The 13,583-nt window shown below is 38.7% G+C and overlaps 1 protein-coding gene across 4 annotated transcripts in view; it reads right to left on the bottom strand.

Moving 5' to 3' along the window:
• Positions 1-13,583, bottom strand: part of ADD3 (adducin 3) — a 101,118-nt gene that overhangs the window by 52,011 nt on the left and 35,524 nt on the right. The window contains exon 1 of one of the 4 annotated variants that reach the window (XM_014958785.1): positions 1,458-1,591. The exons of the other annotated variants lie outside the window; for them this stretch is intronic. The gene's annotated coding sequence lies outside the window, so the exon portion shown is untranslated. Of the gene's footprint in view, positions 1-1,457; positions 1,592-13,583 lie in introns of those variants that run through there. 4 annotated transcript variants of the gene reach the window in all.

Here is a 13,583-nt window from a genome sequence, read left to right as displayed (position 1 = left end):
CCGTGTCTCTATATCTGCTCTGCCAAGATGCTTTTACATGAGCTGATGCCAAACAGGTAGATTTGGGAGCACTTCACAACAGTCATTACTTTTACTTGGGATCAGCACTTTCCCAGTGAAGCTGCTGGACTTTGCTCCATCTACACTAGAGTAAAATTTATTGGTAAGTAATTACTATTTATTGGTAATTATTACTTATTGGTAAGTAATCCTCCCAATGCTTGCAGCCTTGAGGCTCCAGGACTAAAGGCAGAATTCAGCCCTTTAGAGTCTTTCCTATGGATATAATCCCCTCGTGCCACCCTTGGGATTTCAGGAAAGGCAGAGTATATAAAAGGAGGATGCTATGGGAAACATCTACAAACCCCACCTCACTGAGCGCCTGGAAATTTCATCCCCACTCCGGAATAAACTCAGCAGGCTGCATGCACAGCTCATCTTTTTCCTCTAACATATTTAAAAAACAAAAACAACGTGTATTTTTTTCCCTCCCTTAACCCAAGCCAGCCCCTATTTAAAAATTCCAAATTATCCATATGGATTCCTTTTCACTGGGTAAATCCACATTCAGCAAGACTCTTCTAATACATATTACCGGTGTTTTTCCTTCAGCTCCAACACCACCAGTTAGAAAGAGTTCCTTTCATCTTTACTAAAAGCAGGTCACCCTTTTCATTTGTTGGACCACTCAACCAGGGACAACCTCTGAAACTGCACAGGTATTCAGAAGAACAACACTAACAAGCAAATATTTGCACCTGACAATTTTTAAGTCCATTACCTAAAGTAAGTATCAAAAAAAAAAAGGCATGCTGAAGTACAACCTTATGTATTTTGTTGAATAAATTGGATCTGCTAAAACTACAGGCTTATAGTTTTTTTTTTTTTACATACTGGGGAAAGAAAAACATTCTGCAGAAATAAGACTGATATTTTGTTCATACAGTAAAGGAACAGATAGGAGAACAATATTCTTTTACCAAACAAGACTCATGAAATATTTAAGCATTACCTTTTGTAATATGGATCTCCAAATTTTAGATCTATGCTTCAGGAAGATTGGTATCATCTCTGAAAACCTGCACAAGCCCGCGGTATTATCACTGGGAAACACAGAAGTAGAGGACTCTGAGTAATTTACAGTTTCCCCAAGGAAAGTAAATCTAAATCCTGTGGTTGACTGGAAAGTATGAATTTGTACAAATGGCTTAAGATACCTTCTCTTTTTACTCCCTGGGAACCAATGACTCAGTAATGGGTAAACAGAAGCAGCACAATTTTTTAACATTTGAAGTATAGCACACTTCAGACTGCGAAGAATCTCATTATATTGTCACAGGAGTAGTTCCACTGCTGCTTGAAAGCAAGAACAACACTCATCGTTCTTCCTGTAATTTCACTTTTAGCTGCTCAACATTGGGCAAATCCATAGGGGAATGATTTTTTACATTACTTACTGTCTGCCACAATGAAAACTGACTTTCTCATGTATTAGAAACAAGTAGAGAAAGTTTCTGTATGTGATCAGCCTGGTTTTACATCGGGGAGGAAGGCACAGCAGGAGGGAGGTGGAAGCAAGGGCACACAGCAGCGACAGCACTGAGCAACCCCGTGACCTCCAGGGCACGTAAGGCCAACTCTCCAGGACTCTTAGCTCTTTTCACATGGAGTCCTGCAATGCAAATAATAAATATATCTTACTTATATAATACTTAATTTATCATGTATACTAAATATTGAGCAATACAAGGCAAAACCATATTTAAACAGCAAAACAATGTGACGTTTTTAATCCAAAAATCCCAGTGGGATTAAAGGCTTTATTAAGACCTACCTCAAAACCTAAAATATTTCAGCAAACTGAGGGATGGTGACAGTGCTGTAAACTGCCTCTCAGGAAGTTACATAGTTTAAAAATGACTCTCACTCCACCCATGGTTATTAGAATGGGTATTAAATCAATAGCTATCAATTTCAAAATTGTTTCTCAGGATCAGTTTTCAGTAACATTTTGATAAAAGGCTGTGAAAATATTGATAGATGTTAAAATTGACAATAGAGTAAATTTCACTGCATCAGTAAAACTCAGCTGAGAACTGCAAATAGAAACGATTCCAGTGACTCTCACAGGCACCTGTATGGCATGGCATGGCTAACCAAACTCAGCTGCTCACAGACCAGTCTCTGCTCTTTCTCCCTTCTCTTCTCCAAAGCAAAATTCTTTCTTGTACAACAAACCTATCCAAATCTATGCATCACTTAAAAGCATTGAAGATGCACCCCCGACATAAATACCACAATTCTTCTGCTCTTAAGGATTTAGCATTAAATTCAGGCATGATGCTTCAAGCTGGAGATAAATTAAATGACTAAGGCTGTAATTCAGATGCAGAGAGGGCTCCAGGCCCGTGTACCACTTACATCCCAAAATAGACTTAGGAGTGAGTAGCAGTGAGTTTTCAAGTGGTGCATAGCTCTCAGATTTGCTACACAGCAAAGAATTTCACACTAAAAGGATGTTAAAAGGGGTTTAGAAAAATCCCTAGGTTTCACATTCAGGCATAGCATGAGGAAGTTGCATTTACTCATGCTGAGGAAGTGCCCACATGAATTACTAGCCAATATGTATGCCATACATCGGAATAATTACTGAAATATGGAAGGTACTTAACAGTGCCTAGAAATACCTACTTTACATAATGGTTAAAGATAAATAGCACCGATCTGAACTTGCAAGAGGAGTTCAGTGCATGAATTACCACATTTCATACTTTATTGCTAAATAATTTGAGAGTCACTTGAGATGATTTAAGTTTTTCTCTTGAATTTGAATCAGGATCAAAGTTGCCCAATGTCTAAAAGTTCCCAGTGTAAAAGGAAAATTCCTAAGTCCTAAAGTAATAGTTTTCATTTATCTTTCATATTATGCACGAACTACTGAAACTTAACATCTTCATGTTCAACATTGGTGTTCATGAATTCATTAGGTCATTAGTGCAATTTTTTTTGCCTGACTTTAGATATTTACATAACATGTGAATTCATTGCTTAATTAAAATCTCTCCCTAGGATGAAGTGAGTAATTTTTTAGACTTCATTGGCCACACTGTAGACTTAGAGTGATTGCAACAGAGGCCCATAATTCACAAGTAGACATCCATACTGCAGACAGCTCAAGTCATGCAAGACACATGCTGCTCTGAAACACTACCAAGCTACATGGCAAGACCAAGGAAACACACAAGAAGAGATCATTTGGCTATTTTAAATACCAAGGGGGGAAAGAAACCCAGCAAGTGGTGGAAAAATAGAATTCTACTTATTAAATTCTTGTAATTCACACAGCACAACAGGTAGTACAATTTGCCATGTGTTTTTTCCATTCATCTCACTAACTTCAGAGGCAAAGATGCCTTTTAGGTAGCTCCAGTCAACAAGCCATATTACATACTAACTTATATACAACCCAGTGTAAAACGAGGACCTCATGGTACCAGCAAATACCAAGATCTGGCAACAGCAGTGTGAGTGTAGACTAAAATATGCTGTGAGAAAAATGTCACCAGGCACAAACAAGCTTTCAGAATACCAAGTGCAAGAGCTGCTAACATAACAAACATTAAGGGAAAATACATGTCTGATTCCTTAAAAAACATAAATTAAAAAGTCAACATGCAGGGAACAGAGAAGGAGGAGAAGTGAGGGGAGGAGGAAAGGGGGAAAACGTAGCAGATTTAAATTTTAATGGGTTTGTGATCAAAATACAAATTTACTTGATTAGGCAAATGTATGTCCATGGAGACCACTATAAAGCAAACAAGTTTAAGAGAAAATGGTGATTAATATGTTCTATAAAAAGATTGTTAAAGCAATGGTAATGCTTCCCCTCCCACTCCCAGTAAATGCTTAAAGCTAACATACATCTCAAAGACTGTCTTCTGCGCTTTACTATTGCTGTCAAGAAAGAAAAATGAGCCAAAAAGTTAACCCATTACACAACTCACACTTCTGAACCTCAATGTGGTACTAAAGTTTTTAGATTTCAGCATTAGCATGACTTGTAAATAAGCAAAGTACTCCTGTATACCAGAAATCCTGTAACAGTCTGTGTTGAAAGTTGAGTTAAAGCAACAAGAAACCCCTCACATCCAGCAGCCCACTGCAGGCACCTTGCTGTACTCACTGCAACACACAGGGTGTTGTGGTGAAACATACTGAATGTGTTTCACTGAAATGGATTTGGTAAAAGCTAATTTTACTTCACCTCCTTGCACGACAGCTAGATGATCTGGGGTTGAGTTGGCACGACTCATGGCAAACACGGAACATTGCAAGTTATGGTGAAGATGAAAGGATTTTTGAACACTTTTCTAAATCATGCAACCTTATCAGTACCCACCTACAAACATATGCTTTCTTCCATATGACACAACGTGTGCAAAAAAACAATGATGAAAACTTGGGGGTTTATGCTTTAAAGAGAAAAGCATAGATTTATCTACAGGCCCAAAGCCAGAAGAACAGATCTGGTGAAAGAAAATGTTTCAGTGGAAGTAACCTGACCTCTCTAGTAACCTTTCCTCTTTCTGTGATTCCTTGGTACAACAATAATAAATTGCTGAGAGATGCAGCAGAGGACCTTTGGCTGGCCTAGCAAATTTGTTTCACTTTAAAGCTATTTCACCATCATTCAGGTATTAACATTTTTTCCACAGTTAATTATCTTTTCAAACATCTACAGGTCATCAGCAACTTTATACACAATCAGTGAAATGCATGTTCTTCCCCCTTAGGATGATAAATAGCTGAAAAAAACCCTCACAGCACAGATCCTTATTGCTTTGTGCAACTGTTTACTCCTTCAAGGGAGATATCATCAAAACAAGTGTATCAAACTGCTCTTTCTTGTAATCTGGTATTTTTCTCTTTCGCAGAAAAAGTGAAAGTTCATAAAACGCCCATTTCCTCTTTGACTTCATACATTCGTACACTTATTATGAACTAGTAGGAAAAAACCTCATGTTTAATCCCAATGCAAACTTTTTACACTGAAGAAACTTCAAATGTGTTCGGTCAACGTGCAAAGTTAGACCCCTTAAAGAGGCTGTACCCATGGAATAACTTGCATGAAGCCGCTATTAGTCCAAGGAATCTTTTTTCCTGAACCCTTGTATCTGAAGCCAGGATGACACTATACCTTCTGCATTTTGTATCCTTTTACCAAGAAGCGTGTGTCATCAGCAATGTAAAAAGAAGTCACAGGCATCCAGACTGGCATGTGACAATCATGTACGAAGACAAAAGAAAATTCAGGTTTGGTAGACTTCATAGGAGTCCACTTACTGACCACGCCACATTCACCACAAACTAAGTTTCACCTACATCTCGTGGTCAGAACTTGACCAAAACCAAACAAACATTCACATCTAAATTAATGTACATCAGTCTCAGATTTTGACTATATACAGGTCATTCAGTGCCCCTGATGCCATGCAGTTCATTTTAGTCCACTATTTCTTATGATCTAATTATTTATTGAAATCCATCTAATATAACAAAAAGTTACATTGCTGTATAATATACTGTTTCTAGTTATTAATTAAGTATATTTTTCATAAAGTTAGAGGATTACAGAATAAATTATTGGCTTTTTGCATTTGACATCACTGGCAGTTTCAATTCTGCAAGTTGAAGGGGAAGAAAAAGAAGAGACCCAATTAACTGCATGCCTCGCCATAAGGCTACAGACCATCTATTTGAAATGTACGTGTGCATTTCTGTGAAATTGTGAGATAAATGATATACACCCACACGTTTGCCAATTCTGTGGTCTTTGTTCCTAATGAAACATACCAACATGCCTGTCCAGACCTGCTGCTCTGTGGTACCCTGACTATTCCTGGAATGCTCTAATATATTGAAATTGTGTTTCCTTATTTTCCTGCCTCTGATCCTGCAGCAGTTTTCAGTAAGAGATCACAGTTGCCAGATCAGCGTTGTCACATGCAGTTACCTTAAGACCTCCTGGGGAAATGTTACCTACTCCTCCCAATTTGATCCTTTTTTTTACTTTTTTTAAGGTTCTAAAAATCTTTTCTACCAACATTTTCAGTTTGAGACCAATTCTCAAAATATCACCTATGGAGCGAAGTTCCTGCATTAAAATCTCTCAGGAAAGTCAACCTGGATATAAGTGATTCAGCTTTCATTCTGTGCCTTATCTTCACCGAGCACTTCTTTTACACTTCAGTCATCTACCAGCTCTCCAGTCTGTCTGGCAGGATGTCCATTTCTGATGTACTTGAAATGATTCAATTTAAATGATTTATTGTAGGCTCTCATATCTTTAGCAAATTGTTTCTCAGAATATCTTTTGGCCAGGCTTATTATACTTGAAAATTTAATTTGCAAGAGGTGGTGGGATATTTTTTCCTTTCTATTTTCTTTGGAGGCAACTTCAACTTTTGAAAGATGTCTCCTTGTTTCTCAGAGATTCCTTAACTCTGCTATAAAACCCTCCTTCCTGCCTAAAAATAAAAAGTCGCAACAAAAAACCCCATAATTTCAAGCCTTTGCTAGATGGTATATATTTTATCCAAATTACAGTCAATGCTCAGTTCCCCAGCTCAGATGTTACCAGTGGACCTTCCATTCAAGCACACAAACAGAACCATAGTTCAAACTTCTCCTTATTGGGAACCAGCTAAGAACAAGCTTTGCTACCCCAGACTGAAAGCGACACCGATGCTTTCTGAAGTCACTGCCTTCTAGAAGCTTGAGACTGGTATCAACAGGCCTCCTCCTTTGAAAATATTGGAAGTTACCTCCTTCCAGACCTTCAGAGTAGCAGGTCACTGCTCCAAACGTCAAGGTGATTTGTGTTGTATTATAACCGGGATTGGAACTCACTCTTGTGAATTACAAGATGTTTCATAATGCCATGGGTTTCATTATTTATTTTTTAAGGAACACATATTCAAAGACTGCAAACAGGTTTATTTTGTTGTTGTTAAATTGTAACATTTGGGGGCTTGATTTCTTAAGCTTATTAGAAGAATTAATGTCAAGCCCATGTCAAGTATAAACAGTCTAATGCCATCCCTGCTATTAAAGATGGTTAGCTGAGAATGAACAGATTTGATTCAGCAATGATCAGCCACTGCTTTGTGTAGCTGCACTAATGTTAATCCAGAAACATGGATAACTTGAACTTAAAATTAAGAGAACTAATTATAGGTTACTCCAATTACCTGTACAGATAAACTTCAAACTGTGTTTGATGTGAAAACCCATGTATCTTTCTCTAAGTTGAGGTGTAGACACTGGGCAATAACAGCAACTGTTCACCGCTGAAAAGAGTTCCTGAATGCAGACAGAGCATAAAGAAATCAGACTTGCACTTATGCTACATTAGATGTATTTTTTTTTTACCCCCATCCCCCTTCAACCAAGACTCTCCCTCAGCCTAAAGATGACACAACACAGATCACGTTTCCTCGCACTCGGTGCTGATAACCAGCAGTGATTGCAGCCTTGGAAAGGCTCAGTTAACAGCATAAGCCCTTGTGAAGGATCAGAATTAAGAGAGAGTCAGCTGCAAATAACTCAACTGACACTGTATTAACCTGACATGCCAAGGTACACAACTAAGCCAAATCTTAAAACTAGTTCCACATTTAACAGATTCTTTTCTGTGAAGAGTCACTGGCCATCAGCAGACAGCAAAAACCCTCATGTTATTACAATTGAACTGTTAAGAAGTAAATCCAGCTTCAGCAGAGGGGAAACAAAAAGCTGTGTGTTTATTAAACTGACCTTCTAAATATCAACATTTTCTAAAGAAGGCATCATTACTGAATACAGTTCAATGAGTAAAGAGGAATAAAATGCTGAAAACACAGGCTGTTGTTGAAATTATTAAATCAGCATTGAGTGGAAGAGAATTTTAAGGCTTATAACTACTTTGGAAAATGTTCAGTTTTTAAACACTTATTCTTCATTCACTCCACTCGGCTTGTGAATTAAGCCAAACCAGAATAGGTTGGATAAAAACCCAACAACATCCACTGAAAAGCCACAGCAACAAGCTGATGTGTATCTAGCTACATTTTTTTATGTTCACAAAGATTCAGCATTTTTAAGCCTTTAAGCACAGACTTACTCCTAAGATAAGGAGCAATTAAATAAATTAAGTTCAACATGGTAGAGGCAGGGTGACACATTTAAACCCATTTTGTTAATAGCTATAATGCTAGCAAAATAGAACGATTTTGTCCCTTGGAAACAATATTTAATTATAAGCTAGATCTGTTATCTTGTAGTTATAAACTTACTGATTTAAAATATGCCAGTCTGCAATTTTGAATCAGCATTTTCAGCTTTAATTCCAGCATCACATAGAAAAAGCTCATCTCGTAGCTCACAAGCTACTGAATAATTGTAGCAACTCTGTTTTCCAGAGCTGTTTTTCATTAATTTATAATTAACAGGATTTGTTAACACAATCTGCACTACTAACTTATAACAGCCTGTTCATATCAACTGGAAAAGAACAAGTTCTTCATTTGGTGAACTGCAGAGCTCCAGCACCTCTCCCATGCTTGGCAGCATCCACTCCCTACAATTCCTTCTGGAGATACCTGTCAAACTCCTCCAATGCCTGGTGCACAGACTTCACATGAATGTTGTCCTCTTCCTCCTCCTGCCTCACATGGAACTTCTTTATCACAAAGACTGAGGAACTTGACAGGGAAGGAGATATAAAAACTTATCTGCTGCCAGCAAACTGCTTCCATGATAGGGGCATCGGAAAGGGAAAGGGATAAGGGTGAAGGGCAATCTAACACTCTTCAACACATTCCAGGCACTCGTGGGGAAAAAAAAAAACAAAACACAAACAGCAGCACCAACAATTCAGGATTTCAGCAAAATGAAAATAATGCCTTCAAAAGATATGCTCGCTGGGAAAGCCTGAATGGCTTTTTCCTAAGTCCACAACAGAAGAAATGTCTTCAGAAATTCCACACAAACCCAAGGCTCAGCAGCATGCCTGAGGAAGCAGAATCTGTGCTTCAAGTGCCTTATTCACATTTTAAAAGGCTGCGTGAATTTGGATAAGTCTTCCTTACTATTATGGATCACAGAAATACTGCAGTAATTCTGAAAATATCCTAGGGTGATGTTTTCCTGGTCTATCCTCCCCTACCAAACTCTCCTCCTCCAGCTTTCCATCACAGCAAGAGAAGCAGTGCAAGTGCTCAAGCTGATCATGGCAGAGAAACTTTGGTTTTGGCTCTTTTGAGACAAGACAACCCCCAGGTTGGTGCTGAGGTTACAGAGAACCAGGTTCTGTTTTGTAATGACAGTCTATGTTGAAAATTACAGCGTTTTTAAAATAACAGTTAAACCCAAAACACAATCAACCACCACACCACCCTTTCAAAACGTGTAATAAAGCAACAGGAGCTACACACAGAGGAAGTGCTTTTTCAGGAGAAAGGCAACAACTGTAGAAACATTGGACAGGATCCCCTTTTGTCTTTTTATTTTTTAATATATTCTTTGATTACTTCAGCTTGCACAATATGTATTCGACATTGTATTTCATTTGTTTATGAGTATCTGGGCAGAGCTCCAGTGCTTTGATGCAACTGGTCACAGTGCACAGCTCAGGTCAGTGTGAGCGCTGCCACCGGCGGGGAAAGCTGGAGAGGTGGAAGAGACACAGCACCATCGTCACATCCAGCACAAGGCAGGGTTGAGACCAGCCAAGCAAACTGGAACTGAGTTCCAGAAAGTTTCTTCACCTCAACAAGAGGGAAAAAGCCCAACAAATGAAGAACACCAGAACAATAAGGTCATCTCCATAACGAATGTAGTTATCTTTTTTCAAGCTGAACCAGAAAAATGCAGAATGCAGATACAGCATGAACAAATATTATTGTCTGTAGCTACAAATATTTAGTGAGAAGATTAAGTCAAAGACTCAGACTTTTCTGCACTGAAACTTCTCATGCTGGGAACATAAAAAGCTTGCAACTGATTGCTGCAGAGAACAAGGTATCAGATTTCAGGGTTTAATGAAATGTGCATGAGCCAAACTGTATGTTTAGTTTTGGTTTTGTTAACAGACTGCAAGACCAACTTCTTTTCAGAAGTACTTACGGAGACAGGCATTTAAGGCAGAAATACACTTGTATCACATATTCTGCTTCATCATTCACACAGCCGGGATTATCTAGAGTCACTGACGTTTGAAGAGCCCCACCTGGGTGACTTAAATGGCCCCAATTAAAAAAAAAAGACCGAAATAAGAAAGTTCACCCTGAGCCCCACACACATGTCAGAGGAGACTATAAAGGCAGATTTAGCAGGAGGCTCCCAGGACTCTAGGTGCTGAAGTACGGTTCTGTCGGGGTAATAACAGACAGAAGACAGAGAATATAATCTTTCCACGTTTGCATGAAATGCCATATATCCAGGAGTAAACACTTATTCAACAGCTTCCCTTGGTCAAGCCTAGGAAAGGGGGTGCCTAAATGGATTTCAAGCCAATGTTCATCTCAATTCCTCCTTACTAGACTGGAAGGGTGAGGGCTGGTAGGAAAATGGAGATATATACATGGTAATGGCAAAATAGACGTGTTGAAAGATGCACTGGAGGGAGGAGGGGGTGGCAGAAGCATAAAGACCATGCTTTAAAAAGTCCCATAAACAACATCAAACCTCTCTCTAAGTTTAGAAAGTCCAGGGGCTCAGAAGTACCTGAAGTGCTCAGAAGTACTACAGCAGCCTGGTTAGAAACGTGACTGTCACCAGCACTGTCACAGTCACCCTGCAAAAGAGATATGCACCTGTACTGGGTGGGTGGGTGCACGGGGGCACATGGGACACTAAGGACTGACACTAAGTAGGGTAGAGACAAAATTTTCGTCAACTCTACATTAGTAATATGTTAACCAACTTTGATAACTGCCCTACTGTGCCCTACCTCGACCTCTCCCTCAGTACTATGTGTAAGGGGATTTTAAAAGTCTAATTTCTAGCAAAATAAGTAATGCTAACTGAGGTATAGAAATGTGCTTCATAAAGAAAGGCATTACCCACTGCTCTCAAAAGGCATCACAAAAAAATCAACTTGACAAACTTGCTGAATCTTTGAGTTTTGTGAGATGATTTGAGAAGATGGTACCAACAGGTCCCTTGAGTGTTTTAACAGTTCAAAGTCTGAGCCCTCCTCACACAAACCACGTGGGAGAAGAGAAGCTGAAGGGAGCGTAGTTTCCCCAACAGCAAAGAGCCAATACTGAATTTTGTTTAACCAGGTTAAACAGATGGGGGTAATGCTGCCAGCTTCTCTGTATTTCAGGAGAGTTTGGGGTTTTTAGTATTACCTTTGAAGAAAAATCAATTCAGGTGATAAATTTGAACACAGATTTAGATTAATCTTTCATCTTACTGTGTTTTTATACATTTGCTTTTAGACTGCTCCTTAGAGCAGGAAATAAAAAGGCAGTTGTTTTACCATGTTCTCCCATCGTTATAATGCGAAGCACCAGATTGGAGTTACTGAATGAGCTCATAAACCCCCAGGTTACATTCTTCTTCATCTGCAGCCTTGCCTTTCAAGTGAGCTCTACTCTTATTAAAAGGATCAGAAACTGTCCTCGGGCATACCCTGTCTTTGAAGATGAAGCCCCAGCTACATTTTATGGAAAAGACCTCTCAGTTCGTACCTTCGCCAAACTGCAGAGCAGGTTTAAACAATTACGCAAGACAGTAGATTTCGATTCCAGGCTCCTCTTACTCAGTCTCAAGTTTTAAAAATAATATTTTTCTTTCTGCTAGGGCACTCTTGAAATAAGTGTTCCAAACAGTGATGATCCAAAGGCATTAAAGAAAAAAGTTACAATTTAAACAGTATAACACATATTATGAATAAAGAAACCCTTCCCATATGGAAAAGTTTTAAAAATTTGACATTTCTTTTCAATATGTGTTAATCAGAAAGACAGTAGTGAATTCTGACTGCTTCAGACAGAAGAGAATCAAAACTCTCGGGATATAGTACAAAAAAGAGCAATTGCAAAGAAGGAAAGAACAATCCTATAGTTTTTTAAAACTTAACGATTAACAGTGTTTTCTCAAATGGCTGGGAAAGTCTGCAGTTTGGAGCCAGCCACATGTTACTTATCAATGCTTCAAATGCAGGGTGAGTAAGAAAGGCCATGTCTGGTTCCTTTTGCAATAGGGAAAAATCTCTTTTGAAGTCTTTCTGAGGGACTGACGGGGGAGAAAGTGTCAGGAAAAGGATCTGACAGGTTTTTCACAGTAAGGGGCAAAAGATGTCTGGAGTAAAATCTCTTGTCTAAATTGGGCAAAGAGATAGAAACCTCTCCTTCAGCACTGGAGACGCCAGATAAAAAGTCTGAGACTCCCTTATATCTTTTTTCCAGCCACACATGAATTCCTTTTTATGCTTTTTGCCAGCTTCTCATCTTACCAGGAGCCTGAAGGAGAGGCCAGTCCAGCACCGAAGGGAACGTAGCCATGCTGGAGCTCCATCTACAGCAGACAGTTTCCCAAGTTTCCAGGAAAACAACCTCCATTTTAAACACCCCAAGCAACACAGAAGATCTCAATTTAAAGGTGGAAGTGATCACCTGAGCAATCTTAAAGCAAAGTCAAAAGACTAAGAAATCACTCCTTTTCTTGAAATGAAAGGCATTATTGATGAGTGTGTCACTGCCAATATCGCTGTTTCACTCAGTTATTTGCACAGAATTGAAAATACAGAACCTGAGAAGTTCCACAGCACTTGCAATGTAAGCATAATTATCCACCAGCAGGTCAAGAACGAGACAGGTTTCATTTTTACCAGCACTAAGTTGCTCTACCATTTCTTTTAAATTTCCACACTTTTGAAGACAGCAATCAAATAGAAAGCATCCATTATTTTTTTTTCCTCAATCACAAAGATAAAACAAATGCTTGACATAATCAGTCTCTAGAAGTTGGATTTAAAGGAGAAATTTGAGAGATTATTTCTATATAAACTTATCTATAGCAAACTTGTTGTTGCATGAGCAACCTGCACAGCTAAAAATATGCAATTTAGCATTTAACTTCTCATCAGGGCAGAGAGCTCCAGAGTTCACACATCGCTCATAAGGAACAATTTCATGCACTCTGAGTGGAGGAAGGTAGCTCGGCACTATTCAATTTGAAATGCACAGAAGTATGCATAAGCTTTTATTAACACAAGTCATTGTCTTTACATTTTGATAAAGTGGTAATGTTTTGACTCCTTCCTTGCTTCTGCCTCATAGTGTTGCAACTGCAAGGTACAAGTAGCATTTCAAAGGTAGTATTTCACAGCAAATAAAGGAAAAAAAACCCACAAACTTTTCTCCAACTCAAAAAAATTGCCCCAAAAGAATCCCAGACACGTGTAAGCAATAGGATTAATCCAATATAGTCTTTTAAATGCCACAGTAGGCATGAAAACATAAGTTGTAACGCTGTCTTATTTCAATCAAGGACTAGGGAGCTATAGAAAACACTAGTAGAAAAAAAAAAAAAAA

Source organism: Calidris pugnax, unplaced genomic scaffold, assembly GCF_001431845.1.
Source record: "Calidris pugnax isolate Ruff unplaced genomic scaffold, ASM143184v1 scaffold4, whole genome shotgun sequence".
Lineage (NCBI taxonomy): Eukaryota > Metazoa > Chordata > Aves > Charadriiformes > Scolopacidae > Calidris > Calidris pugnax.
This window is presented reverse-complemented; position numbering and strand designations above follow the sequence as displayed.